Raw genomic sequence first — 26,148 nt, forward strand, 5'->3', positions numbered from 1 at the left:
TTGATACTGGCTCTGCTGGCCCCTAAATGAAAAGGGTACATCTGGGGTGACTGTGTCATATAGATACTTTACACCTGTGCGTGCCCAGTCATGTCTGACTTTGTGACCCCATGGACTGTAGCCTGCCAGGCCCCTCTGTCCATGGGATTCTCCAGGCAAGAATACTGGAGTGGGTTGCCATTTCTTCTGCTAGGGGATCTTCCTGACCCAGGGATCAAACCCAGGTCTCTTGTGTCTCCTGCATTGGCAGGCGGGTTCTTTACCACTAGCGCCACCCAGATCTACAGTCAAAGTCCACGTGGGGATCTAGAGCAAGCGAAGCTTTGACAGCATGCATCGACCCAGCCAAGGGACGTCTAGTTAACTGAGGTCCGGCAGGCTCTCTTCTTGGTGGACAGGGTAGCAAAGCATTGTGACAACAAGCAGCGCATTCACGCATGATCAGAAAGCTGACAATCTTGGGCCATGCCCCTCCTACTGTGAGTTACACAAGCTCAGCACGGAGCGATCCAGCAGCGCCGAGCCAGCCGCCTCCTCTGCTCTCAGGAAAGCTCTGCACCCGAGAGGCCTTTGGGTGCCACAGACGTGCAAAAGCCCTGGCCTCCAGGGTGAGTGACAGACATGGAGCAATAAAAATGTCATTGCTGGAGACCCTCTGGCAGACGAAGTACATTCACAACACTTGTTTCCTTCTCCTGCACAAGCATCTCTAAGCGCCAGGTACTACAGGCATCCTGCCCGTTGAAACAACCAAGGTAAGAAGTTCAAACAACCTGCCCACGGGTCCTGTGGCTAGGATGGGGTCTGGGATTTTTAACCGAGACTCTCTAATTCCAATTCCCCTGACCTGTGTCCAACACCAGGCAACCTCTTTTGCATGAACTGAACATCTGGAAAGCCAGATGTCCGCTCCCGAGGACATTAGTGACCCTGAAACCAGAAGCCCAAATGAAACCCTGTCACAGCTACTCAAAGACCCCAAGGCAAAAGGCAGTCAGGATGGAATAAAGAGCACCTGGCAACATAATCCCAGCCCGACCACTTACTAGCTGGGTGACCTTGGGAAAGCCACCTAGCCTCTCTGTGCTTCTCATCAGCAGAAGGAGGAGAACGGTGCCCACCTCTTAGCACAGTATGAAGATTAAGTGGGTTCATATCTATAAAACACTTCAGATGATGTCTGCTACTGTAAGGATGCAAAAAATCGATACACTTTAGCAACTACTATTATTAGTATTACTAATGTTACAAAGAGATGACAGCGTACAGGTTTCCAGCTTGTAACAGGAGGTGCTTTTGCTCCTAGATTTGACTTTGAGGAGTAAAACTGTAACATCACTCTCTGATGCCCCTGGGGAATTTGAAAACAACCCTACACAGGACCAGAGTTTTTAAACCAAATATTAGGCTGTCCTTACTCATTTGGAAGGGTCTGGGCGCTGACCTTCCCTTCTTGTTACACCCCCCTGCCTCAGGATGGCAGAAGGCAGGGAGGACCGATGATACCACTGCTCACCTAGAACAAGCTACACGTCACCACCACCTGATTCAGCTGCCCTGTGGTCCTAAGCACACCCCTTCCTCCTGCTGATCAGCGCACCTCCACTGACCTGCCCTGTCGGCATCACCGCAACCAACTCCTTGGAATTTGAAGAGGGAAGTGGAAATGGAATGAAACTCACAAAGACCAGACGTAACACCTAGACCCACCTTCCATCCTGGTCTCTGGGGATGAGGCACCTCCCACCAGGTACCAGAGCAGGGTCCTGGGCTGCCCCCCGGGTGAAGCTAGGGGCTATTATTCCCCACCCCCATGAAGACCCGCAGGTGACAAGAGGCTGAATTCCACTTGGTCTATCTGAGCCAAAGCATGGGCTGGGCGCATGATAAAATGACAGGGAGTGAGCGGACCCCGTGGACCAGGGAGGGCTGACTTTATAATCCCGAGCACTAGGAAGAAAAGAGCTTCTTTAAACGTGCTTGAAATGTTCCATTTGGCCATGACTCCAATCATGACCTCGTGCTTCCTTCTTATAGCCAGAGCTTTTTGAAGTGCGGATTCTAAGCAATTTTCCGTGCATTCTCTCAAATGTTCTGGAATCTTCTGAGTGCTCTGAATTGGTGTTGAGGACAGGAAAAGTAACCCGAAGAATGGAGGGCACAGGAAGTCGAGCATTCGGAACAGACTGAGAACGATTCCCAGCTCACACAGAATCTTCCCTCGGCCACCAGACAGGCCAGGAAAGAGCTACGCTGTGTGAGTCAGCAGGGTCCCTCCTGGGGCGTGAGGACACCGGCGAGCTTAAGGGAGGGTCTCTGGCAGCATGGTGCACAGAGAGACCACTCCCCAAGAGACTGCTCTCCCCACAACCCTATTATTGTTGGCTCAGCGTCATTTAAAAACTGAGCTGATATTTATAAACTGGTAGACTTAGGGCTTCCCCGGTGGCTCAATGGTAAAGAATCTGCCTCCAGTGCAAAAGACGCAAGAGATGAGGGTTCAATGCCTGGATTAGGAAGATTCCCCTCAAAGAGGAAATGGCAACCCACTGCAGTATTCTTGCCTGGAGAAGCCCATGGACAGAGGAGCCTGGTGGGCCACAGTCCACAGGGAGGCAAAGAGTGAGCAACTGAGCACACACACACACAAAGACTTCACTTAAAATCCAGATTATGAGGGACTCTTGTGGTTTTCACTATTTATACTTTTATCTTCCAAATTTTCTCCAGTAATCCCATTTTATCTCCTGATTTAAAAAACTAAAACTCTATTGAGTGCATCACAGTGTTTTACTTAAGGCAAGTAATCCATTAAAAAAAAATGTTGAAAAAGCAAATAAATTATTGAAAATTTATAAGGCAAATTAGTGCTTTGACCACAGTAGTCTAAGTTTTTTTTTTGCAAAAAACAAAAGCAAAACACAGTCATTTAAAATGTCCCTGAAACATTTACAAAAAATTGAACAAGTATTAGTCTTGTATTATTAGAAATAATTCATCAAGTATTATTAGAAATAATAAATGTCAATAGCCAGAAATTTATGGACTATTTTCTCTGTCTGTAAAATAATGAAAAGCAAAATCAATAGCTAAAGGACAAACAAAACCTTGAAGCATCCCAATAATCAAGTCTTAGCTAACGAAGGTAATCCAAACAAACCATGGGCTACAAATAATGGTAAGAGCTCCAATACATATCAAAATTTGTAAAACTGAGTCAAAGCTGGGCTTGGGTGGGGAAAATTATCCTTACATATAAACCCTGAGGGCTTCCCTGGTGGGGCTCAGTGGTAAAGAATCCACCTGCCAGTGCAGAAGACACAGGTTCAATCCCGGGGTCAGGAAGATCCCCTAGAGAAGGGAATGGCTACCCACTCCAGTATTCTTGCCTGGAGAATCCCAAGGACTAGCCTGGCAGTCCATGGAGTCACAGACAGCTGGACACGACTGAGTGAATAACACTTTCACTTTCACTTAATAAGCAAAAGAGAACCACACATACATATGGTTGATCAATACACTTGAAAGGGAACATAGACGTAGGGGAAAAAATGGTCCTTTCAAGAAACAGAAGATTCCCAACTTTAAAAATAAAAAGAATCTAAAAAAGAACATATATATAACCAAATCACATTTTCTATTATAGGATATTACAAGATATTGAATATAGTTCCTTGTGCTACACAGTAGGTTGATATTATCCTATATATTATATACATATAGTGCTAGCTATTAACCCCAAATTCCTAACTTAAATTAGAATTTTTAAAGCATTTTTATATTAATTTCAAAATATCAACTTAAATACTACATGTGGTGCTATGCTGTGCTTACCACCCCATGGACTGCAGTCTGCCAGGCTCCTCTGTCCATGGGATTCTCCAGGCGAGAATACTGGAGTGGGTTGCCAGGCCCTCCTCCAGGGGATTTTCCCCAACCCAGGGATCGAACCCAGGTCTCCCACATTGCAGGCAGATGCTTTATCATCTGAGGCACCAGAGAAGCCCAAGAATACTGGAGTGGGTAGCCTATCCCTTCTCCAGTGGATCTCCAACCCAGGAATTGAACCAGGGTCTCCTGCATTGCAAATGGATTTTTTTACCAGCTGAGCTACCAGGGAAGCCCCACTACATGTGGCATGATATGCCTATTAGAACATCCTCTATAGTAACATTACAAACTGTCATCTATTCCCAAAAAGCATTTGCATGCTTTATTTTTATTCTATGAGCCTCTTGCCACTATTTACCTATTTATTTTGGGGATACTGACTGTTTAGTTACTATTAGAACAAAACACTGTTCTTCCATCACTCATGTCTTCACGTATTTCCCTACTAATAGAATATTTGAAGTAAAGCCTCCAACACTTAAGAAAATAAATTAATTAAATTAAAAATAAAAAGAATCTTGACACCCTACCCTGAACCTCACACCATGTATAACAAAATCAACTCCAAAAGACCACCCGTCTAAATGCAACAGGTCAAACAATGAATATTCTATAAATAACAAAGGAGAATATCTTCATGACCTTCAGGCAGAAAGTTTCTTGAAGAAAAGAAAGTGAAGTCGCTTAGTCGTGTCCAACTCTTTGTGACCCCATGGACTATAGCCCACTAGGCTCCTCCATCCATGGAATTTTCCAGGCAAGAATACAGGAGTGGGTTGCCATTTCCTTCTCCAAGGGATCTTCCTGACCCAGGGATCAAACCAGGGTCTCCCGCATTGCAGGCAGATGCTTTACCATCTGAGCCACCAGGGAAGCCCCAAGTTTCTTAAACTAAGACCCCAAGTTTCTTAAACAGGACTTCCTTAAAATTATAGAACTTGTGCTTATCAAAAGACACAATTAAGAAAATAAAAAGATAAGCCATAGAAGACATGAAGAATACATACATATTTCTGACAAAGAGTTTATTTCTAAAATACTCTGCTTTGTCAACACCCAAGGTATGTAATCAGGTTTCTGGGAGGAAAAGATGCAGGAAACACAGGGAGTTGAATTATAACTGGACACTGATGAGGGAAGCATGCCTTATGCCACATCTTATTTGATCTTCACAGTAATCCTTTGAGGCAGGTGCAGTTTTTAATCCCTATCAGACAGGCTCAGCACAACCTTAGACTCCAACATGCTCCCAAGAGCCACCCCCAAGCATGGCCAAGGGGACGGAGACGCTTGGTTAGACACAAACTGTAATCAATCTCTGCCAATCTGGGAAGCACCAGCAGGAGGTGGATGTATACGAAGTCCCTAGTAGGAGGGGCTGCAACCAATACATGGGCAGATCCACTGTGAAACAGACGATATCGCTTTCTGAACAAGCATCCCCATTCGGGAAAAAATGGAGATTAAGTCGGGAGCAAAGGCCACCCCAATATCAGAAGTTAGGAGATGTTGCCATTGGAGAATGTTTTTGCAGAGAACTTTATGCAGTTTGGAAAATACACCAGAATCTGAGGGCCATCATATCCATCATGATCCACAAAGTGTGGCCTCACGTGGCCAGGAAGAATCCTGTAGAGAAGGGCAGTCCAGCGTCAGCCCACATGGCTCTTGGACAAGTCACTGAGCCTTTCTACTGAGACGCACCTCCCTTACCGCACACGGGAGAGGACAAGAGCCCTCCAGCAGGGAGACCGAGCATGATAAATTACACTGGTGAGATTGTAGAGTTCATTTGGGAGTGTGACGGGGTTTGGCCCTCTTTCTCCCAAATGCTGATCAACTGGGGAATCAACAGGCCCCCAGAAGACCCTCCTGCAGCAGGGCAGAACAGGGTCTCAGATGAGAAGGTGGACACTTCTGGGTGGGTGAGAAGCCCATGTGACTTCCCAAGAGAAGAATCCTCAGAACTTGGCTCCTGAACGTGGGCAGTGGCCCAGCAACACAACATGCATGCCTGGTGAGTGGAGGGGTTGGTAAGGGGCTCAGGCTTCTGCCCTCACTTCTCAAGAGTCTTGGTTCCCTCACCTGTACTCTATTTAATGCACAGAGGGATTTTAAGATGGCAAAATACGCAAAAGCCCTGACATTTCCTGGTTGCTCAGAGAGCATCAGTACACTCTGTGTGTTAGCTGGGATGCGTGGAGATGCCTTGCATTGACAGAACTGTGAATTCTCACCCCTTAATCTACCAAGGAGTCTGGGCATCTCTGATCTGTGTGAGGATGGACAGGAAGGGCTTCCTGGCTCCCTCAACATAGGAAGAGAAGATATCACTGGGGGTGCGGAGTCCACATGCAACACTTCACTGTCTACAGACAGCCAGCATCTGTGGAGGATGACTTTTGATACCTACAACCCAGAAAAGGCAGAGCTGCCCTCGGTGGACAAAAGGGCCAGAAAAGAACCTGGCCATATCTATCAAAAGCCTAGAAAATAAGTTTACTTTTGACCCGATAATCCTGCTTCTGTAAACCTATCCTATAATTTGAGATACAGAGAAATACAAAATATTCATCACAGAGTTATAAAAAAATTACAAACATATAAGCAAAAACCTCAGTCATTTGGAAAAAAAACTTTTAAATAATTATTGGGTAAGGCAATAAAATTACAAATTAGTTCAAAATAGCAACGATAATAATACTACATAGACTACTCTAGAAGAGATATGGCCAAAACTATAATCATAAGAAAATTATTACAATTTTTATTATTAAATAAGAAAGTATAAAGTTTAACACACCAACAATCCAAGAAGTTAGGGGAAAAAAACAACAAAATAAAACTGAAGAAAAATAGAATCAAGGCATTAATAACATGAAAAGCAGAAATAAAGTCATTAAAAACTAAACAGCAGTAAAATTCAAGAGCTAGTTCTCTAAAAAGCACGACTGTAAACAAAAACTGCCACCAACAGACAAACCGCTATACAGTCTAATTAAAGAAAATAACTAGAAAACAAAAATAGACACAATATAGAATGAAAAGGGTAAAAACATGGCAGCATTTCAAAAATGACAAGAAATTATTTGACTTAATAAATTTGAAAATTCTCAAGGAAATAGAAGGTTGTCTGGAAAAAATTAAAATGAACACAACTGACTTAATAAGAATTAAGAACATCAAATTAAGCAAAAGCTATAGATGATTTTGAAAATGTTACTAAAGAATACTCTCTGAAGCTTTATAAAATGCTCCAGATGCAATAGAAAAGGAACATTTCCTCACTCATTTTATGACATTTAATGAGCTTGACAGAAAAATCTAACACACACACACACACTAAAACTACAGCCAGTATTACTTCAGAATATACATTAAAAAATTCTAAATAAAATATTTTTGAACTTCACAAATAAAATAAAATAAAATATACCTCTACCAGCAAGAACCTGTCCCCCCCAAAATATAAATACACTAATATAATCATATCAATTAGTGGGAAAAATTCACATGATCTCAATAATTTTTAACATTGGCCTAATACATCATTTCCTGTTTTTAAAATACAGCAAAAATAGAACATTCCTAGTCTTAAACAACCAGCCAACATCAAACACAAAGTGAAGTAATACGAGCATTCCCATTAAAATCATGGATCAGGCTCCTATCACAACTAGTATTTAACACTGGTGAACAAAGCAAGTAAAAGAAATAAGAGCTTCTATTATCAGGAAGGAGAGAAATTGACCATTACTTGCTCAAGATAAAACTGAACTCAAAAAACTTAAAAGAATTAAGCAGGAGACCATAATAACTAATAGAGAGTCAAAAACATGAGCAGGTTATACAATAAGTATTCAAAAACCAATCATTTTACTCTATAAAATTAACAACAAAAAATACATTAGAGAATGATGTACTCGCAATAATAACAAAAACAAAACTGAACAGAACATATCTAAGAGAAAAATGTACCAAGAAATATGTAAAATTCACACAAAGAAAAAAAATTACTGAATGATACAAATTAAACCTACACCAGTTAGAAAGATAAGCCAATTGGCCTGTAAATAAGAAAGTCCTCCCAAGCTCAGTAATGAATTAAATACCATTCCACTCCAAACTACTAAGATTTTATTTGACTTGAAAATTGATTCTGTAAATTCATATGTAAAATAACTGGGCTAGTATAGTCAATAAAATTTTGAAATGCAAGAATAAAAGCATTATATAATTAAGTATGAATAAATAATGTTTATATATTTGATCACATATAATTAAATAACATAATATATAAATAATATATAATTGAATATCATATGATATAATTAAATAGTACAATAAATATTAAAAATCACTAAGGAAGCAAAGCAAGTTTAGTCCTAAATAATGTGATTTTCTGTGATTTTTTTCAAGCCCTTCAATATGAACTGGCCTCAAATGTGTACTCACAGATTAACTGAATGTCTTTAATTGTTTAGAGTTATGATCCATATACAAATTGAGTACAACCTCATTTTAAAATAACATGCTAAAAGGATGGCCAGGAAAAAAACAATAAATCATTAATCATTACAAATAGTGGCATACTTCTGTGATGATAGTTATGAGCAAAGAAATCAAATTACTCTAGTTTTTGGACAGTGTTTGCTGCTTGTGGGGACAGGAAGAGGGAGCTACAACCTGCCCTCCTCTTGAAGGTGGCAAAACAGGCCACACACCTGAGTGTGAGATGGTTCTCAGAAGCAAATGATAACCAGAAAGATGCAGCCACACCAGAGTAATTGCACTGAGGAAGAAAATAAACACATTTAAAATGACAACAAGTTCAGGAACTACCCAAAGCACTTCAAGTCTAACCACACTTGCAAAAGTTTCCTTAAGACCAGGAAACTATCAGGGGAATTCTAAGATTCCCTGCAACATGTGGAAAAATCTTGTACTCTTTTTTTTTTCCTTTGAAGTCCTGTCATAAATTCTACGAGAAATGACTCAGATGATTTGGAAATTACTAGAGTTACTAGAATTACTAGAAATTACTGTCTTCGGGTAAGTTGACCGGAGCGGCGCAAAGACTGTTTAGAGATTTAGTGGTCCACCGTGAAGGCATATTTCGTGTTAAAGAAAAGGTGAAAATCCGGAATTGTAAATTGGGTGTCACTGTTCACTTTACAAGGACTGCTAGCTATAGGGTTCCTTTAAAAATAGCAGGCTGCTCTTGCGCAATTACGTTATTATCCAACCCGGGAATGCGTTCATCTATTGTACAGGCAAGGCACACACCTCAGCGAGGCAAGAAAGAGGAAATGCATTGCCTCTAGTATGTTAAAAAAAAAAAAAAAGTGTTAAAATAGTTGTATTCCTTGCAAGCATCTTCTCACCTAGGCTCTATTATTGGTGGAAGGATAAAAATCATACAAGCTGCACAGATCACAAACCACAACCCTGGGTACGTCATCTATTAACAGATGCGGGAAGAATGACAGATGAGCAAGAAGACTCAGAGCGGACCAGTTATCTAAAGCCAGATTCTCAAAATCATAGAAACAAAGGGCTGGACTCAATCCGATGACAAATTCTCTCTCAAAGGGTTAAAAGACTCATTGAGAACAAGTGCTTCTGTGGACTCAATGCACAGTGTGACAAAGCAAATTAACTTGGCAGGTGAAAGGAATGGGAGCCAAACAGACCATGCCATGTGGATTTGTTTCTCTTGTATTAAAGGTTATACTCCGTTTATAGTTATTGTAAAATATTGGCTATATTCCCCAGTATTGCACAGAGTATCAATGTAGCTTGCTTCACACCTGAGAGATTTTAAAATTGAGATTGTTTAAAATTGAGACAGAAAATCAGTCATGTCTGACTCTTTGCGACCCCATGGACTGCAGCCCAACAGGCTTCCCTGTCCTTCACCATCTCCCAAAGTTTGTTCCAACTCATGTAAAATTGAGGTGGCTCAGTCCAAAAAAAAAGAGAACTCCCAGATGTTCAAGCTGGATTTAGAAAAGGCAGAGGAAACAGAGATCAAATTGTCAACATCCGTTGGATCATCAAAAAAGCAAGGAAATTCCAGAAAAACATCTACTTCTGCTTTATTGACTACGCTAAAGCCTTTGACTGTGTGGATCAAAACAAACTGTGGAAAATTCTTTAAAAGATGGGAATACCAGACCACCTTCCCTGCCTCCTGAGAAACCTGTATGCAGGTCAAGAAGCAACAGTTAGAACCGGACATGGAACAACGGACTGGTTCAAAATTGGGAAAGGAGTATTTCAAAGCTGTATATTGTCACCCTGCTTATTTAACTTATATGCAGAGTACCTCATGAGAAACGCTGGGCTGGATGAAGCACAAGCTGGAATCAAGATTGCCGGGAGAAATATCAATAACCTCAGATGTGCAGATGACACCACCCTTATGGCAGAAAGTGATGAGGAACTAAAGAGCCTCTTGACAAAGGTGAAAGAGGAGAGTGAAAAGCTGGCTTAAAGCTCAACATTCAATAAACAAAGATCATGGCATCTGGTCCCATCACTCCATGGCAAATAGATGGGAAAACAATGGATACAGTAACAGATTTTATCTTCTTGGGCTCCAAAATCACTGCAGATGGTGACTGCAGTCATGAAATTAAAAGGTGCTTGCTCCTTGCAAGAAAAGCTATGACAAACCTAGACAGTCTATTAAAAAGCAGAGACATTACTTTGCCAACAAAGGTCCATCTAGTCAAAGCTACGGTTTTTCCAGTAGCCATGTAAGGATGTAAAAGTTGTACCATAACTAAGGCTGAGCACCGAAGAACTGATGCTTTTGAACTGTGGTGTTGGAGAAGACTCTTGAGAGTCCCTTGGATTGCAAGGAGATCCAACCGGTCCATCCTAAAGGAAATCAGTCCTGAATATTCACTGGAAGGACTGATGCTGAAGCTAAAGCTCCAATACTTTGGCCACCTGATGTGAAGAGCCAACTTGTTAGAAAAGACCCTGGTGCTGGGAAAGATTGAAGGCAGAGGATGAGATGGTTGGACAGCATCACTGACTCAATGGACATGAGTTTTAGCAAGCTCCGGGTGATGGTGGTGTCCCTAATAGCTCAGTTGGTAAAGAATCTGCCTGCAATGCAGGAGACCTTGGTTCTATTTCTGGGTTGGGAAGATCCCCTACAGAAGGGATAGGCTACCCACTCCAGTATTCTTGGGCTGCCCTGGTGCCTCAGACAGTAAAGAATCCACCTGCAATGTGGGAGACCTGGGTTCAATCCCTGGGTTGGGAAGATCCCCTGGAAAAGGGAAAGGCTACCCACTCCAGTATTCTGGCCTGAAGAATTCCATGGACTCAGTAGTCCATGGGGTCACTGGGAAATGGTAAAGGACAGGGAAGCCTGGCAAGCTGCAGTCCATGGGGTGCATGGTGGGGGGCAAAGAGTGGGACACAACTGAGCACCTGAACAACAAAAAAAAAAAAAAAAAAAGGAAGGAAGGATATCACTGATATCAGTATCACTATGGAGCTTGTTAGAAATGCAGACCCTCCAGGCCCCACTCCAAATCTACAGAATCAGAAATTCAGAGGGTGGGTCTTGTAATCTGCCTTAACAAGCCCCTCCAGGCAATTCCTGCATAAAATCCAGGTTGAACCCCTCCTGATTAAGTAGCCATTGAGTTCCAATTCTTTGCCTAGGAGCTAAGACTCTGGAGAGTCACTTGACCACTGTGAACGTCTGTCTTCTCATTCATATTTGGGGTTTATCACAGTATGTTCTGGGCTTCCCTGGTAGCTCAGCTGGTAAAGAATCTGCTCGCAAAGCAGGAAACCTGGGTTCAATCCCTGGGTTGGCAAGGTCCCCTGGAGGAGGGCATGGCAACCCACTCCAGTATTCTTGCCTGGAGTATCCCCATGGACAGAGGAGCCTGGCAGGCTACAGTCCATGGGGTCGCGGAGAGTCAGACAAGGCTGAGCTAAGCACAGCACAGAATATGTTCTGGAGAACGGGGTGACAGAGGATAAGATGGTTGGATGGCATCACCAACTCAACTGACAGGACTTTGGGCACACTCCGGGAGATGGTGAAGGACAGTGCGGCCTGGCGTGCTGCAGTCCGTGGACTTGCCAGCAGTCAGACGTGACTCAGCGACTGAGCAACAACATAGTACGTTGTTGTTATTTAGTCACTGAGTCATGTCTGACTTTTTCGACCCCGTGGGCCATAGCCCATCAGGCTCTTCTGTCTGTGGGATTTCTCAGTTAAGAACACTGGAGTGGGCTGCTGAATGTTTTGTGACAGCTTGGATGGGAGGGGAGAATAGATACATGCATATGTATAGCTGAGTCCCTTCGCAGTTCACCTGAAAATATCACAACATTGTTTGTTAACTGGCTATACCCCAGTACAAAATTAAAAGCGAAAAAAAAAAAAAAAAGAGAGAGAGAGAGAAAGAATATTGAGTGGCTTGTCCTTTCTTTCGCCAGGGGATCTTCCTGATCCAGGGATTGAACCTGCGACCCCTGCCTTGGCCGGCAGATTCTTTACCACTGAGCCACCAGGGAAGTCCTCATCATGGTATACATCTATGTCAAAGAGATGTAAGATTAAAACACAAGAGTCTAATAAGGAGCCTCATGCTTATGGTTGTGGTTTTGATGGTTATCATTTCTAGCTGTTGTCCTCCTCACCAGAGCTCCCTCACCTACACAAATCTGACTCACCTCCGGAACTTCTGCCCTTTGCCACTGCTGACTCACAGGGCAAGGCTGGGGGGACCTGAGTTTATAGCACACCCATCCACCCCCAGGTCATGTAGGTGTCTGCCTCCATTTCAGAACTTCAGGAAAGTAGATTTAAAACATTTTGGAAAAAAAAATGAAAAAAAAAATTTTGAGTTTCAAAGGCTGCATCTGTGGTCCAGGGATGCTAAGAAGAAGGGCTGCTCAAATAAACTTCAAAAGAGTCCCCAGAGTGAAATTCTGAGTATGCAGGGGCAGAGGATCCCAGGAAAGAGAAAGAATTTAGTTCTTAAGGAAGAATGTGACCTCAGGGAGAGCCTCAACATCACAGGGACCTGAAGCGAAGGCAGAAGCAGCAGAAGGTCACTACGGTCCAAAATGCCGGGTGATGCTAAGACCCAGAGCTCACAACTGCAGAGCTGCTGGCCACGGTCACGTCATTCAGACCAAAACCCGACTCAGGAGGGATGTTCCACCATTTAGAAAAGATGTTATAGCCATACCACATGAAAATACACTGGATCCTCATTGTTCACTGATCCCATATTTGTGAATTCTGTTCACTAAAATTTATTTCCAACCCCCCAAGTCAGTGCTCAGGAGACTTTGTGGCCATTCAAGAACATGCACAGAGCAGGGTCAGTTGGGTCATCTGACTAGCATGACCCCAGCTGAGACGGAACAAGAGGACACTCTCCTTTTCTGTCTCAGCTCCCATGGTGCAAACAAGTGTGCCTTTCAAGGTCTATTTAGTGCCACACTTTTGCATTTCTGTGCTTTCCGTTGGTGATTTTGCTGTTTAAAATAGCCCCAAGCTTAGTGCTGGAAGGCTGCCTAGCGGCCCTACGCTGAGAAGGTTGTGCTGGGCCTCGTGCAGAAAATACATGTGTTACATGAGCTTCCTTCCGGCGTGAGTTTATAGTGCTGCTAGTTGTGCAATTCAACATTACTGCATCAATAATATGTATTAAATAAGGTGCCTTTGAACAGAACACATAAAACGAGGCTATGTACTGATCAGTTGACAAAAATGTGACAAGAGCCTCACAAGCTAAACCCTACATTTCCCCTAGGGTAATGGTTCAGTACAGACCTCCCCTGATAACCTGGGTTGCAGGGCGGAGTCGGTTCCATGACCCCTGAAGATAACAAAATCTGTTGGTGCTCAAGTGTCCCTTATATAAGACGGCAGAGTATCTGCGTGTAACCTGGGCACATCCTCCTGAATACCTGGTCATCTCTGTCAGTCAGTCAATTCGGCCGCTCAGTCATGTCCGACCCTTTGCGACCCCATGAATCGCAGCACGCCAGGCCTCCCTGTCTATCACCAACTCCCGGAGTTTACTCAAACTCATGTCCAGCGAGTCGGTGATGCCATCCAGCCATCTCATCCTCTGTCGTCCCCTTCTCCTCCTGCCCCCAATCCCTCCCAGCATCAGGGTCTTTTCCAATGAGTCAACTCTTCGCATGAGGTGGCCAAAGTACTGGAGTTTCAGCTTCAGCATCAGTCCTTCCAATGAACACCCAGGACTGATCTCCTTTAGGATGGACTGGTTGGATCTCCTTGCAGTCCAAGTGACTCTCAAGAGTCTTCTCCAACACCACAGTTCAAGAGCATCTCTAGGTTACCTCTAAAACCTAATACACGGTAAGTGCAATGTAAAGAGTTGTAAATATGATGTAAACTCTATGTGAATAGTTGCTGGTACCTGGCAAACTCAAGTTTTGCTTTCTGAAACTTGCTGGAATTTCCCCCACCCCTGCCAATATTTTCCATCCACAGTCGGAATCTGTGGATGCAGAACCCACAGATATGGAGGGCCCAAGGGTACTGGCAAATCCTGTGTTCACAGGGACTTTGGAAAGAACATAACTGGTGACTAACAACTGTGACAAATCATGAGAATCAATTGTAGCTATTCAGAAACTAATTTGTTTCCATGATCTCCAACAAAGAAAAGGTAAAACAGAGAATGGAAGCCGAGACACCAAAAGTTTCACATCTCTGAACTCAAATTAGCTATAATCTGGAGTCCCAAAATAATGAAAGTTCATTCATACAACAAATATTTGGGGACTCATATGCCCTTCCTACAGATACACTGGTAAAGATGAACAAAAATCCCTGTCCTCAGGGAGCTTATATCCTACAGGGAAATCATGAATAAGTTGTTTTTCTTTAAAGGAAATATATAGTATGCCAAAGAGTGTTAAGAACTAGGAGGAAAGACAAAATAGAGAAGGAGGTATAAAATACAAGGTGCTTTGAAAATGAAATAGGGTACCCCGGAAAAGTAGTGGGGAAATCAGAGATGTAAAACACAATGAGAGCTATAAATATTGAAAAGAACAAGACAAAAAAAAATCTTTTTAAATATGGAATGATTTAACATGCTTAAAAGAAAAGAATCATGTGAAAGACAAGCATTTAATAAAGTGGCTAGGTATAAGATGAGTAAATAAAAATCACTTTTCTATATTCCAGCAATAACTATTAACAGTATAAAATGTGATTTTAAACATTCTGTACATGGTGGCCTCAAAAGCTATATAATACTTAAAAACGGCCTTAAGAAATACACATGACCTGTATAAAGACAGGACTCCCCAGGTGGCTCAGTGTTAAAGAAGCTGCCTGCCGATGCAGGGGACACAGGAGATTCGGGTTCCATCCCTGGGTGGAGAAGATCCCCTGGAGAGGGAACCGGTAACTCGCTCCAGCATTCTTGCCTGGAGAATTTCATGGACAGAGGAGCCTGGTGGGCCGCATTCCGTACAGTCGCAGAGTTGGACGCAACTGAGTGGACTGAGCACAAATGCATATATAAAGACAATTGCAAAACTGTTCTGAGAGACTTAAAAAGAGATCTGGAACAATGGAGCTAAGAGCTTTATTCCAGAGAGGAACACCAAAGAGATTCAAGTGCAAAAATCTCCCCAAATGAAATTTAAGACTGATACAATTCCAATTCCTATTCCTATTCCAATGGGAGAAAAGGAAATAAAATCTTTTACTATGAGTAATTAAAACAGACCAGCACTGTCGACACTGAAATATTTATAATGAATAAAAGGTCATGTCACTGGAACAAGAACAGACAGATCTATGGAAGAGAATATAGAGATTAAAAAATCTTGCCTGGAGAATCCCAGGGACGGGGGAGCCTGGTGGGCTGCCGTCTATGGGGTCGCACAGAGTCAGACACGACTGAAGTGACTTAGCAGCAGCAGTAGTATATACTTACGTACTATGGGGAGGTACCAGCAAAAATGGGCTTCTTTTTTTAAGTAAAATTGGTTCAACTAAATATAACATTAGTTTCAGGTGTACAACATTATAATTCAGTATTTGAACACACTAAAAAGTGATCATCACATTAAATCTAATTTTTAGCCACCATCATACAACTTATCCCTTGTCCACCCTTCTCACCCACCAGCCCCCTTCCCCTCTGATATTTACCAATCTCTTCTCTGTTATATATGACTTGGTTTTTATTTTTTTATCTAATTCTTTAGATCTCACATATATGTAGAATCATATGGTATTTGTCCTTGTTCTCTGTCTGACTTATTTCAGTTAGCATAATACCCTCTAGATCCATCACATTGTTGCAAATGGCAGGATTTTATTCATTTTGAAGGCTGAATAATATTCCATTACAAACACACACACATATATCACATCCTCTTTACCCATTCATCCATCAATGGACATTCAGGTTGTTTCTATATCTTGGCTCCTGTAAATAATGATGCAATGACCATGGAGGGGCATATGTACGTCTGAATTAATGTTTTCATTTTCTTCCAATAAATATCCAGAAGCTGGACAGCTAGATCACATAGTAGTTCTATTTTTAATTGTTTTGAAGAAACTTCATAATGCTTCCCATAGTAATTGCACTAATTTACATTCCCACCAACAGTGTATGAGATTTCTCTTTTCTCCACAACCTCTCCAACACTTGCTATTTCTTGTCTTTTTGATAATATGCATTCTGACAGGTGCGAGATGATACCTCGCTGTGGTTTTGATTTGCATTTCCCTGATATTTAGAGGTCCTGAGCACCTTTTTACGTGACTGTTGGCCATCAGTATATCTTCTTTGGGAAAAAGTCTTTTCAGATCCCCTGTCCATTTTTCAATCAAATTGTGTTTTTTTGTTATTGAATTGTATGAGTTATTTTTATATTTTAGATATCAGCCCCCTATCAAACATATGGGGCTTCCCTGATGGCTCAGTGGTAAAGAATCCACTTGCAATGTAGAAGATGCAGGAGATGCAGGTTTGATCCCTGGGTCAGGAAGGTACCCTGGAGAAGAAAATGGCAACCCACTCCAGAATTCTTGCCTGGAGAATCCCACGGACAGCAGAGCCTGGGGGGCTACAGTCCAAAGGGTCGCAGAGTCAGACACGACTGAGCACACACATATACACATCAGATGCATGATGTGCAAACATTTTTTCCCAGTCATAGGTTGTTTTATTTTGTTGATGGTTTTTCATTCACTGTGCAACAGCTTTTTAGTTTGATATAGTACCTTGTGTTTATTTTTGTTTTCTTTACCATTACCTTTGAAGTCAGATCCAAAAAATAAAGAAAAAACCAATGCCAAGAGCGATGTCAAGGAAGTTACACCCATGCTTTCATCTGGAAGTTTTATGGTTTCTGGTCATACATTCAAGCCTTTAATGTACTGACAGTTAACTCTTGTGTATGGGGTGATATGTGGTCCAGTTTCATTCTTTTGCATGTGGCACCATAAATGGGCTCTGATACGTACTGTAGGAGTCATCTCCATCAGTGGGGAAAGAAGTTTAGTAAATAAATGGGGTTATGTCAACTTGTTATAAACATGAAGTAGGATGAATTTAGATCCTCAAAAAATGTGTCCAGATTAATTCCATGGTTATATGCCAATAAAAACTAAATCAATATTGCATAAATGATTTCTTATAATTTTCCTGGTTTTTATCTCACTGCAGGGGGGGACCAAAAGGGCAGATTCAGTCTGGTAACAGAATTGAGCACAAACTACTGTTACTGTTCTTTCCTCTTAGAAATAGAAAAATGAAAATAAAAACAAAGCATGCTGTCTACCTTTATAATGTTTTCATTTAAATGTACAATGAAGCAGAGATAATTCTGTCATAGTCACAAGGACATTTTGACCCCCCTAGAAACAAAATAAAGAAGTGGGATCAACATTCTATGCTGACTTCAGTTCTCTAGACTCACTCTGGGAAGTGAGGCAATGAGAAGCCAGCCCTGGATTCAGATGGAAGAGGGTGGGGTATATGCCAGATGCTTCTAGGTAGAAGGTACACATGGGGGTCAGGACAGTGAGGGTAGCGGAAGGTACTATCGAGAAAATAAATGCCCTGCCAGGAATGGGGGTGGTCTTAGCACCCACCATGTTTGAGGGATACTCTGGGGACCAACTCTGACTGGGACAGAACTCTGATGACTTCTCCCAACAAAACAAAACAAGCAAGTGCAAAGGAGATTCAGGGGTAAGAGCCGTGTCCAGCCGCTTCCATCCTGAGGGAGTATATCTGGCCTGTGCTGAGTATCGGGGAGTGGGGTGTGGAATGGGCAGTGGGTACCACTTCTACATCCTTGGAGGAGGAAATGGCAACCTACTCCATGAAAAGGAAAGAATGGTTTAAGAATAAAATAATTGCAGAAGTATTTTTTAAAGTGTTTCTGACCCAATCAAAAAATGGGGAAAAGAACTAAACAGACATTTCTCTAAAGACGCCATACAGATGGTTAACAAACACATGAAAAGATGCTCAACATCACTCATTATCAGAGAAATGCAAATCAAAACTACAATGGGGTACCACTTCACGCCGGTCAGAATGGCTGCTATCAAAAAATCTACAAACAATAAATGCTGGAGAGGGTATGGAAAAAAGGGGACCCTCTTACACTGTTGGTGGGAATGCAAACTAGTACAGCCACTATGGAGAACAGTGTGGAGATTCCTTAAAAAACTGGAAATAGAACTGCCATACGACCCAGCAATCCCACTGCTGGGCATACACACTGAGGAAACCAGATCTGAAAGAGACACGTGCACCCCAATGTTCATCGCAGCACTGTTTATAATAGCCAGGACATGGAAGCAACCTAGATGTCCATCAGCAGACGAATGGATAAGGAAGCTGTGGTATATATACACCATGGAATATTACTCAGCTATTCAAAAGATTTCATTTGAATCAGTTCTAATGAGGTGGATGAAACTGAAGCCTATTATACAGAGTGAAGTAAGTCTAAAATAAAAACACCAATACAGTATACTTGTGAAGTAATTAGCCTCCAACTAATAAAAATAAATAAATAAATAAAAATAAAATATAATAAAAACACCAATACAGTATACTAACGCATATATATGGAATTTAGAAAGATGGTAACGATGACCCTATATGCGAGACAGCAAAGAGACCCAGATGTAAAGAACAGACTTTTGGACTCTGTGGGAGAAGGTGAGGGTGGGATGACCTGAGAGAACAGCATCAAAACATGTATATTACCATATGTGAGACAGATTGCCAGTCCAGGTTCGATGCATAAGACAGGGCGCTCAGGCCAGTGCACTGGGATGACTCAAGTGATGGGATGGGGAGGAAGGCGGGAGGGGGTTCAGGATTGGGGGCACGTGTACACCGTGGCTGATTTGTGTCGATATATGGCGAAAGCCCCTACAATATTGTAAACTAATTAGCCTCCAATTAAAATAAATAAATACATTTTTTAAATAGAAAAAAAAAGTGTTTCTGAATTGTTTATATAATAAAGTACCAGGGTTTATTAAAAAAAAGGAAACTATCTTGCAAAACAAATGGAGTTAGTAATGGTTAGCAGAAAACAATAAGTGAATTAGAAGTCTAGCTTAAAAGTTCTCTGAAAATTAGGAAGAACAAATGATGAGAAAAAGACAGAAATATTGAGTGTATACTCAAAAACATACAATATATTAACCAATATAACCTAAGGAAGAAACTAGTAACCAATAACATAACTTTGAAGGCCTCCACTATTGATCAAAAGATGTGGCACCAGCCTATATTAATGAAAACTGAACACTAGATATATATTTACTTCTAAAATGTATTCATTTAAAAGATAAAGAACAAATCTTATAAGAACCAGAAACAAAAGGTAATAAGTTTTTAATCATCTTAGCATCAGACTTCTCCTCCACACCATGATTTTCAAAAAAAACAGTGTGCAATAAAATCTTTACAACCAGTCAAGCTATCTTTCATGCAGACAGAATTAAGAAAAAAAAAACACATTTTCCATGTTCAGCTATACAAGAGACCAGAAAGTATATCACCCATACATATGTTCTTCCTGAGCAAAAACAAAAAGAAGTATACCACTGACCAAAAAGTGTATCAAAATGATAAATTTATAAATGAGGCAGATGTGCCATCAAATAATTCATGACAAAGTATAAAAGATAAAAGCAAAATGTAGATTTGATCTCTAATTTTTAACAATCAACTATATAAAAGCTATTCATCTTTCCTTAAATAGGACACAATATTTAAAAACCTACAAAAACAAATATAAATTCCTTAATTATTCCAACAAAAACTAGGGGAAAGCTTTACACACTAGACACCACTAAAAATTCTGTTTCCTTTTTGACAAAGCAAAAATAGAGGAACAAGAGAACTGAAAAGGTACTGACCAATTACCCAGACAAGAACTGGGAGTATTGGAAAGTCAAGGAATTAATCTACAATAGGAGCTATGGGAGGATAATTCCTAACCCAGAAGAGTCAGTTGAGAGGATCACAAAGGTTGGACCTACTGGGAATTCATACTGGAACCCTGAAATTCTAATGAAAAAATTAAAATAATAGAACATAAAGGCTTCCCTGGTGGCTCAGTGGTAAAGAATCCGCCTCCCAACGCAAGAGACATGAGTTTGATCCCCAAGTCAGAAAGATCCCCTGGAGAAGGAAATGACAACCTATTTCAGTATTCTTACCTGGAAAATTCCACAGACAGAGGAGCATCGGACACAACTTAGCAACTAAACGACAAACCAAATATAAAACCAGGAACCTTACACTACATTAGATGTCAAGGAAGACTTTTTATAGAAAGAAACACTGAAAAAAAAGAGTCAGAAAATGAATATGAATTAATAGCAGGACGGCATTCCAAGCAAAAAAACAGAAGAATATTTTGAATAGTTCATAAAATGAAACATGGTACAAAGTCAGTAGGAAGGCCAGAATGGACAAAGCACAAAAAAAATAAAGGTAAGAGTCAGTTGTTAGATAGGCAGGGGCCACAATAGGAAGAATAAGAGGCACAGCAGCTGGCTGAATTGATCAGAAAAAAAAAATATATATGTATATATCATCAGCAAGGACTTATTCCAAAATTTGGAGGGTTAACATTAAGAAATTTGTAAAGAAATTTATAAAACTGTATCAAGTGATCAAAAAAGAAAGATTTTAAAAAAAAAACTTTATTAGAAAATCATAACATATCAAGGAATCAGTTTTCTAAGTATAGTCCTTATCTGAATGAGCTACTTGAGGATATACTCCAGCATCACAGAACACAGTCCAAGAAAATTGTGGAATATATAAAAGTGCAACAAATTATGGCGTAAGTAAATTTACATTTAAATCTAAATAACTGCTGACAATTCATTACACTTTGGGAAAGAAATGTTAAAATTCAAGGCCTAATAAAGTAGGTTTGGTATAAATACAACCGTAACAAAAGTCTGTATATAAAATTTAAATAATTAAATTAAAAAACAGGAGAGGTGGCCAGGAGAGAGAAAATAAAGAGCAGCTAAGTTGCTTCCCATGTTCAAGAGAGAAGCTCTAAGGCATTAGCAGAAAGAATAGTTTCAAATATTCTATTAAGAAGTTAAGGACAACCCATTACAAAAAAAAAAAAAAGAAGCATATATATAACTTCCAGGGAGGAAAAAAAGTCACAAAATAAAATAATCAATCCCAAGAAAAGGAAAACAAGAACACATGATAAACGGGAGCAGATGAAGAAGATGGGGCCACATGGCACCAAGGTGTGTTCCCAAGGGGGCAGTCCTGGAGGGTGTGGCTTCGCTGGATCTGCGCTGGGAACTCCAGACCACTGAGATGCTATGAAATATCTATGACAGAGAACTGAAAACTTTCCAAGAATATGGAGATACAGGAGAAATCTGGTTTGGAGAGGTGAACATGACTCAACTAATAAGGTGGATGCAGAAACACAAGATCCCACTGGATGCTTCAGTGCTTGATATTGGAACTGGAAATGGTGTTTTCCTGGTTGAACTTGGCAAAATTTGGTTTCTCTGATATTATTGGAATTGATTACTCTCCTTATGCAGTACAGCTTTCTGGAAGTATTACAGAGAAAAGGTTTATCTAACATTAAGTTGAAGGGAGAATACTTCTTGAATCCTTCCATAAAGCTGTCTGGATTTTATATTTGTATTGATAAAGGAACTTCTGATGCCATAAGCTTTAATCCTGATAACGCAATTGAGAAGAGGAAGCAGTATGTGAAATCTCTCTCCAGGGTGTTGAAGAAAGGCTTTTTTCTAATAACCCTATGTGATTGGACCAAAGAAGAACAAATGAATTCAGTGAAGGATTTGAACTCTTCCAAGAGCTGCCAACACCCAAGTTCAGCTCTGGAGGTGGATCTGGAAACAGTGTAGCAGCATTGGTTTTCAAAAAAACATGAGACTTTTCACTGGACAGATTCAGTTAGTTTTTTTAAGAAGCTCTACATCAAAGTAAACCTGACACAGAAAAGGCAAGTGCAAATAAACATTTAGCAAGTACAAAGATGCACATGTTGAATAGATATAACAGGCTGGTAAAAACAAAAAAGAAAAGAAAATCATGAGCATGTAAGTAGTTGGGTCTTAGAGATCAATCAAGAATGATTTAAAATCTTCTTTTGTATTTGAGATGCAAACATTTTTCTTTCTGATTTAAAAAAAAATCCTGTAACTGCTGAACAGTTAAAACTTTAAAGCAGTAAATGAATTTACAGAAAGGATGTATTCTTCAGTTTTGTGCCTTGGTAAAGGTGAATTGAATATAGCTATTTATGAAAATTTGATCAAGTTATTCCAGGGTCAGAATAATAAGCCAGAAGACTTTCTTAATGTTTGATTAGACTATCACAAAACATAGTAAGTATGAGGATTTAAAAATAAATGATTTAATACCTGAGAAAATCCCCCAGCCCTTATGTATATAATTAAACAAAATCAGATAAATGTATCAGTTGATCAAAAGGAAGCACGATAAACAGAAAATATAACATATGATTTCATAAATAATTTCAAACATACTAATATTCATAATAAATATTATCTGTACACATTGACATGGAAATCTATCCAATACATCTACAAGAAGACCCTGTGACTTCAAACTAGCTCTCACTTTATGAAAAACAGTAAGGATCTAAGGAATTTACTTGATATAATTAGTCAGCTTTATTTAATACGTGTATGTCCTAATTGTCAATATATATTTACTCATATAATATAGATACTACATCTGTGTTCTCTAGAGACGATTCAGTCTTCAAATAATAAAATATTGATCACACATTAAATCACAAAAAATTCAGTAACACTGCAAAAAAGAGTTAAGTATACACTTTGATCTCTGGCCACAGTGCATAAAAACTTGAAGTTAGAAACAATTTAAAAAAGAATAAAAATAATATTAACTTAATTATTTTAAAATAAAATTTTTTATTTAAATTAGAAGGCTCCATAATAAAACTGTAGATAAACCATGCTCTGAAACAATAACTATAAATCTTTTCCTTTTTATTTTCAAATATCAAACGTGAAATAAGTATTCAGCTCAAGAAACTGGAAAATTAAGAGTTAATTAAGCCTAAAGAGCCATAAATATTTTGGAAATAATTTGAGTAAATTGGTATGATCTACTGCAGTTGAATATATGAGTATACAACAATACAGGAATTCCACATCTAAGTATTTAACGTGGATAGTCTTTGGCATGGATGTACCAGTAGATAGGTATGAAAGATATTCATAGCTACACTGTTTGTAATAGCAAAGCATGAAAATAAAATAAGAAACTGAAATAATTCCAAATGTCCACCCACAATAGAACAGATTAATAAATTCCATAATTAGCAAATCCTATTATTTGTAATTATATACTGTAATTTCAACATTTTGTATATTTATATATGTAAATACTATACTCTTACAAAGAAATAGTATACTCCAGTAAAAACAGTATATTCCAGTATACATTAACATGGATAAATCTCAAAAGCATAATACTGAGCACAAAGCAAGACTGAAGAAGAATTCATACAATTCAATTCCATTTCTTTAAATTTCAAACCCAGGAAAAATCAAGCAACATGAACTTTAGGAACCCATAAGTGAAATTATACAGAAAGTGAAGGAAATGATTAACCAGAAATTCAGAACAGTAACCTCTCGGAAAGAGGGATGGCTACGCTTAGACTGAGACAGGTGCTCAAGAGGGCTAAAAACATGTTCTATTGTTTAAATTATGTGGTGAGTGCACTTATTATTGTTACTATTAAATGTACATTTTTGCATTTCATATTTCATAATTTAAATTTAAATAGTAAATAGATGAAGTAAAAAGTGCATCAATAAAGAAATGAATAATGACAAACCAGGAACTTATTAATACAGAGAAGAAAACAGTGAAATGGGAAAATAAAACTAAGAACTGATTTTATGAAAAAAACTCAATATAAGAGACAAACTGCTAGCAACCTGAAAAACAGGTAAAAGAGGGAAATCACAAAGTTACCAATTTACAGAAGACAAGAAGAGCATCATCAAATACAGAAAAGGGATATTTTGAAAATATAGGAGGAAACTATTTGTACCTCTTCAAACAAATTTTAAAACAGGCATAATAGGAATGTTGTTCTTACTACATATAAATTACCAATAATTACTTCAGAAGATAAAACATGAAAAAATCAACAGTCGTTAAAAATGCTATCAAAAGTATCTCAAAAAATATTCTAGATGCAGAAAATATCACAACCAACTTCTTTCAAAAAACATTCAAGAGAAAGCTTAACTGACATGTTACACAAACTTTTCCTAAAAACAGGGGGGAAAATAAAAGGTTAATCAATTACTTTCATGAAATCAACACTATTCTGACATTAAAATTTTTACTGAATTAGTACAGAAGAAAACTGAAGACCAACAATATTTATGAATATCAATACAAAAATTCTAAACACACAGAGCAGTTGGCTGAACCTAGCAGAATATTAAAATAAAAATTCATCATTGCCAAGTGTGCTTATTTCACAATATAATTTAGCCTTAAGAAATCAGTTACTAAATTATACCCAAGTTTATAATAAGGAGGAAGATTATATGATCATCTCAGGAACTCTCAAAGAAGCACCTAATAAAATACAACAGCATTCCTTATTAAAAACAAAAAGGAAAACTACAGATAAAGGAACTCTAATTAACAGGGAAAATCATCTGCCTTTTACCCATAGCCCTGCCTTAATTAATGATGAAATCAGAAGTAAGACATGACAAGACATGACTCCTGGCTGTCATGCTATTAGTGAGTGCTTTCTGAAAATCATGGCAAATAAAATAAGAGTAGAAAAATATATGTGTATAACTAAGAGAAAGGACAGGGAAGATAATATAATTTGAGGATGATGTTACCACCTAAAATTCCAAAAAGAACTGAACAAAATATATTTGATAAGAATTCAGAAAGTGAAGCATTGAAAACAAATATCAAAAATTATTCTTCTAATAAAACAGTAATAAATTATAAATAAAACCCTATTTACAAAAGAAACAAAAATTTAAACTGCCCAGTAACAAACTCAGAATCTGTATCAAGAAAGCTAGATAGCTTTACTAACACACATGAAAGGAAGTTTTAATAAATGTAGAGAAACATGTTCTTGAACGAGAAGACTCAAAATCACAAAGATGCCAACTTTCCACAAAGTGATTTGTAAAAAGTGCAATTAAAAAAAGAATCTCATATGGATTTTATTTTGGAACTTCATCAACAGAAATAATCAAAAACATTTTGAGGAAAGAATTAGGAAGGTAAACTCAAGTTATCAAACAATAATATGTTTTCTAAAAGTACAATAACTAATGATGAATTATGGACACTCTTGAGAGTCCCTTGGACTGCAAGGAGATTCAACCAGTCCATCTTAAAGGAAATCAGTCCTGAATATTTATTGGAAGGACTGATGCTGAAGCTGAAACTCCAATACTTTGGCCACCTGATGTGAAGAGCTGACTCATCTGAAAAGGCCCTGATGCTGGGAAAGATTGACAGCAGGAGGAGAAGGGGACGACAGAGGATGAGATGGTTGGATGGCATCACCGACTCAATGGACATGGGTTTAGGTGAACTCCGCAAGTTGGTGATGGACAGGGAGGCCTGGTGTGCTGCAGTTCACGGGGTTGCAAAG

General features: G+C 39.4%; 1 protein-coding gene and 1 pseudogene across 1 annotated transcript in view; one reads left to right on the top strand and one right to left on the bottom strand.

Moving 5' to 3' along the window:
* The window catches only part of CDYL2 (chromodomain Y like 2), a 158,451-nt gene that overhangs the window by 107,243 nt on the left and 25,060 nt on the right, over positions 1-26,148 (bottom strand). The window lies entirely within an intron of this gene.
* LOC133049997 (EEF1A lysine methyltransferase 2-like) lies at positions 21,663-22,487 on the top strand (annotated as a pseudogene).

The sequence above is a fragment of the Dama dama genome, chromosome 4 (genome assembly GCF_033118175.1).
Source record: "Dama dama isolate Ldn47 chromosome 4, ASM3311817v1, whole genome shotgun sequence".
Classification (NCBI taxonomy): domain Eukaryota; kingdom Metazoa; phylum Chordata; class Mammalia; order Artiodactyla; family Cervidae; genus Dama; species Dama dama.